The sequence below is a fragment of the Triticum urartu genome, unplaced genomic scaffold (genome assembly GCF_003073215.2).
Source record: "Triticum urartu cultivar G1812 unplaced genomic scaffold, Tu2.1 TuUngrouped_contig_8338, whole genome shotgun sequence".
Lineage (NCBI taxonomy): Eukaryota > Viridiplantae > Streptophyta > Magnoliopsida > Poales > Poaceae > Triticum > Triticum urartu.
The window spans coordinates 2,510-8,198 of NW_024119276.1; the positions used below are offsets into that span (position 1 = coordinate 2,510).

General features: G+C 42.2%; 1 long non-coding RNA gene across 1 annotated transcript; it reads right to left on the reverse strand.

Annotated features, from left to right (window-relative positions):
- Window positions 1-304: 304 nt before the first annotated feature.
- On the reverse strand, window positions 305-5,689 carry LOC125531898. Its single transcript, XR_007293590.1, has 2 exons — window positions 5,502-5,689; window positions 305-1,482 (listed from the first exon to the last, which is right to left on the reverse strand). It is a non-coding gene; the product is annotated as an uncharacterized LOC125531898 (long non-coding RNA).

Below are 5,689 nucleotides of genomic sequence, written 5' to 3' on the forward strand. Positions count from 1 at the left end.
TCCTTTCCAACTAAACTGTTCATACGACTCGTGAAAATGGTACAAATGTTTTGGTATCAAAGTTAGTGATAAAACCATTGCCATATATTACTAGAACATTTTAGAAAATAACACAAATGGGTTATGAATTAGTGAGGCCTACATAAAACTACAAAAGACATTTACCGTGGACATGAACTAAGAAGGAAACAAAAGAAAAGAAGAGGTGGGAAAGAAAATAAAAATAAATAAAAAACTAATAAATAGAGAAAAAGGAGGAAAACCATTTGAGGGAAAAGATAGTAGTAATAAAGAAAGAAAAACAAGATAGAAAGGGCCCGTTCTATGCATATATAGAGTACAGTCCAAGGGCTTTCTCCCGGTCTTTCTCCTCACTTCCGAATCCCCCCGATCCCATCTTTCTCTGAAGCCATGGCGGCGGCGGCGCAGCTACACCCAGCAGCAGATTAGTTGTCTGCTGCGTACTGCGCGCGCCAATCTAGAACAACAGAAATGCTTGTCGCCACCGAGCCGAAGCGTCCATGCCACGCAGACGACGGCGGCGGCGGGGATGCGGGCGATGACCGCCTGAGCCGCTGAGCGCGCTGCCGGATGATCTCCTCCGCGCCATCCTCTCGCGCCCCAAGGCCCGGCAGGCGGTGTTGGGACAAACCCAGATAGCTCTTTTTCTCTCACTCACATAAAAGAAGGTGGAAGATGGAGCACACAATTTTTCCGGCGCATAAACGCCTCCGCCGCATGAACGGCGCCTCGGCCGCACGAACGACCTCACTTTACTGGGCATATACCCGGGCATGGCAACACACCGCAGCCTATCCAGAGGAGCTCTTTCTCACAGCCGACCGGGCGCACACCACGGCCCCGGTGGAGACTACCTCATCTCTGGTCCTAGGCTCGGCTCATACCGGCGCACTTTGATCAGTACATGAGGAGGGTCTTTATACCCGCTGGCTCACACAGGCGCACACACACACGACTCAGCTACGGCCGCTCCACTCGACCAGCTTCTCCCGCACATGCAGGCCACGACTCGGGTCGGGCTCTCCTGCAGGGTTCCCAGCACGCATTATCGTGCAGGGCCAACGGGTGGCCGACACCTGTCCTGGTAGGACCCCACCATTTAATAAAACGTTTTTCTTTTCTTAATTTACTGAAACCAGTTTTTCTTTGCCTTATCCCGGCGTACCGCTGCTGCCACTCCCTCTTCCACAGCCACTCATTCCACTGTGAGGGAGGATTCCGACCGAGAAATTCACCGTTCAGGTCCGTCGCCGGCGGCAAGACCGGATTGCCGCCAAAATCTCTTCGTGGCTTCATCCATCCTTTCTCATACCAATCTATTCCATTGTTGTTGCCCCCGGATCAAAGGAGAATAGATCAAGATTGATAGGAAATTGTCCTCTCTGTGGATCAACATCTACGGTGTTCTTCAGCATGGACGGAGCTCCTGCCACTTCATCGTCCGTAGGTATGTTCTTGCGCCTGTAATGTACAGATTGTCAACACACTTGATCATACGAAGCTGATAAGATTGAAAGAAACAAATAAACAAAGAGTTGAATGTATGACATGCAAATTACTCCCAGTACTTCATCTTTCGTAGCCATGTTTCTTTGAAACACATGCAAATTAATCCTTCGGAATTGCATTATAATTCTGTTATGATGATTACTCCTATGATGTTGCGTAAATTTTACTGCCTGAGATTTCTCCTTTGACATATTCTCTTTTTGCTGACTCTAATGATATAGATTACTGTATCAAAGAAAAAGATCAATATGTTTCTAACGCTCCCATGAATACCATGTGTCGTTTTCCAAAAAGCATTGTTCTATCTATAAGGGCTTTTCAGGTTTCACTAAAACCAGGACTGAATATCGTGTTATCTTTTACTCCATGCGTCGTCCATGAACTAATTAGTATATGATATTTTTTATGTTGTGTAGATCATGACACCACAGATGTGGGAGAGGCAGGTCAAAACACTGATGACGATTACAGCAAAAGGTTAAAACCAGAGATAGGAATGGAATTTGAGAATGATGATATAGCATATGAGTTTTATAATGCATATGTAGGACATGTTGGTTTCAGTGTCCGGAAATTTTGGCATGATAAATCCTCAATGAATGTTATTCGAACAAAGAAATTTGTATGCTCAAAGGCAGGTTTCAAGGACAAGAGCAAGGAACAATGCCAGCGGAAGCGAGCAGATACAAGAGTCGGGTGTATGGCAGAGATGACCATCAAAATAAGTGGTAATGGAAAGTATGTTGTAAGCAGCTTTGAGGATGCTCACAATCATGAACTCGTAACTCCAAGCAAAGCCCATCTACTGCGATCCCAAAGAAGAATTACAGAAGCTCAGAAGGCCCAGATTGACATATTGAATGATTCAGGTATTAGACCAAAATCTGGTCATGAAGTGGTGAGTAGACAAGCAGGGGGTAGGCGATGTCTTAGCTTTGGTCAAAAGGATTATAAAAATTATCTCCGATCAAAGCGGATGCAGTCAATCCAAGAAGGAGACACAGGTGCCATTCTTCAATACCTACAGGACAAGCAGATGGAAAATCCTTCATTTTTTTTTATGCTATACAAGTAGATGAAGATGAGATGATAACCAATATATTCTGGGAAGATGCAAGATCAATATTAGATTATCACTACTTTGGTGACGTGGTATGCTTTGACACAACCTTTAAGACAAATAGTTATGGCAGACCATTTGCCCCTTTTGTTGGTGTCAGCCATCATAAACAAACAGTGGTTTTTGGAGCTGCATTATTGTATGATGAAACATCTGAGACGTTTGAATGGTTGTTTGAAACATTCAAAAGGGCCATGTCAGGAAAAGAACCAAAGACAATATTGACCGATCAGTGTGCTGCCATTATTAGTGCCATTGGCAAGGTTTTTACTAACTCAACACATTGTCTATGTGTGTGGCACATGTATCAGAACGCTGCAAAACATTTGAGTCATGTTTTCCAAGGTTCCAAGACATTTAAGAAAGATTTTGGCAAGTGTGTTTATGATTTTGAAGAAGTTGATGAATTCCTAACAGGTTGGAATGATATGCTAGTGAAATATAATTTGGAAGATAATGACTGGCTACATAGATTATTCCAGAACAAGGAGAAGTGGGCTTTGGTTTATGGTCGACAAACCTTTTGTGCAGATATGATATCCACACAAAGAAGCGAGAGTATCAATGCACTATTGAAACGATACCTGCATGTTCGCCTTGATTTATTAGATTTCTTCAAGCACTATGAGAGGGCTGTGGATGATAGAAGGTATGCTGAAGTGGAAAGTGATTTCTATGCGAGTCAAACATCACCAAAGGTGCCTTATGTGCCGATGCTTATACAAACATCGAAAGTATATACACCTGCTATGTTTGAGACATTTAAAGGAGAATTTGACATGGTAATGGGATATTGTGTGTACGAGAGTGGTCGTACTGGCTCTATTTCTGAATTCAAGGTTACCCATTCAGCTAGCCAAAATAGTCATACTGTGAAATTTGATCCCAATGGATCAAAAGTTTCATGCTCATGCAAAAAGTTTGAATTTGTTGGAGTATTGTGTCGTCATGCATTAAAGGTGTTGGACCACAACAATATAAAGGAGTTGGCACCAGAATATATCTTGAAAAGATGGACAAGGCGAGCAAAATCAGGGCCCTCACAGGCAATTCAAAAGTGTAGTGATGATGAAGATATAAGAGTTATGCTAGCTAGGCAGTATGGATCATTATGCCGCACTTACAATAACATTTTGAGCAAAGCAGCAGCAAACAAAGAGGCATATGCCCTACTGCAGACTATGTCAATTGAACTAATGGAAAAGGTGGACCAAATTTTACATGGAAATCAATCAAAAGATATATCACCGAATCATGAACAAGCAGAGAAGCAACCAGTTGAATGCAACATCGAGAATGTAGTCACAGAGAAGCAACCAGTTGAATGCAACCTTGAGAATGTAGTCACAGTACAGGGAATAAAGAGAAAAGAACAAGGAAATAGCAACAAGAGGATTAAATCTGGACTGGAGCTGAATAATAAGAATAAACGTAATAAGAAAGGTATGGTATTCCACAAGAAATAGCTACATAAATATCTGGTCATGTTATTGAAATAGATCTAACATTTTTTTTGCAAATAGGTCAAGGAACAACATGCAAGAATAAGAGTGGTGATTGTGCTTCTGCATCATCTAGACCAAATCCTAGCTTCAACATATCAAATGAGAACTATAATTTGCAAGTAGTACAGCATGCTATGCCTCCACTACCGAATGCTGCCAATTACAATTTGCAAGTATTGCAGCATGCTATGCCTCCACTACCAAATGTTGCGAACTATAATCTGCAAGTATTTCCACCCGCTATGCCTTCGGTACCACAAGCTGTTTCCCCATTACCACATGCACATAATTATAATTTGCATGTACTGCCGGGTACTACGACATCAGTACCACGACCTGAGAACTATAATTTGCAAGTATTACATCATGGCTTGCCTGCTTCGCTATCGCAGGCAGACACTACTAGTTTTCAACAGTTACTTGGCTTGCGACCACAACAACCATATTTCTATCATAGCATTCAACCGAGTCAGGTATATTTATTCAGTTAATAGTTAAAATTAAGACAAGCATGCACGGGTCATTTACTTTTTGATTAACACTACATGTAGACTTCTGTGGTGTCATCGGACTCAGGATGGCCAACATCTCATAATCACCAGCCGCCAACTAGCACTCAACCAAGTCAGGTAGAATTTTATTAGTTAATCGCTAGAAATTAAAATGAACATGCACATGTCATTCCCTTGTATTGACTTTTGAATCAACATTGTATCTAGAGTTCCCAAATGTTATCAGACTCAGGATGGCCAACATCTCAAAAATGACCAGCTGCCAATTCAGGTATTGTTCACTTACAAGTCATATTCCCAATTGGAGTTTATATCTCATAAGAAATTATTGCTTTGTTCTTCCAGGTCTTGGGTAGCCAATCAAGTCACATACAAGATAAACACTTTTAAATAGCTCTATGTAAACTTTGTATCTCAGGATTGCTCTACAAGACAGTTCTCTTGAGATGTAATAATTTATCTTACCATTCCTTTTAATGTTAGATGCACAACGGTTTATGCTCAAATAAAAATATATACATGAATATGGATTAGTTGTTGGTTATTCCTTATGATATGTTAGACATGTAACTGAGGTTTAGTTTTCTAGTTAAATGTGGTCTTATAGGCACTAAATTCATTAAAAGGTGCTTTCACCAATTTGTGATTTCCCCTGTACTGTATGACTGAAAAGCAGAGGAGAGTAGATAGCTTGCATACTTCAGAGTTCCGTACATAGCTAGCTACTAGTACAGAGCTAGTACATTGCTACCAGTAATAGCTTGCGTACGTATATAGCTGAGAGGTAATTACGTACTAGCACGAAGGTAGATGAAGCAGTGAATCATCTCTCACCTTTGCCTGTTGAGTTTGCATCGAGTTCGCATCTTCCACTGTGACGGCGCGACCTCCCGCGGAATCTTAGCCACCGGCTGCACGCGCTGCAGTTCCACCGTGCCATCACCTCACAGGGAGCGGGTCAGCCACAACCTTGGGCTGGCCTTGGGTGTGCCGGAGGCGAGCGACCCTAGCCGCGACGCCCC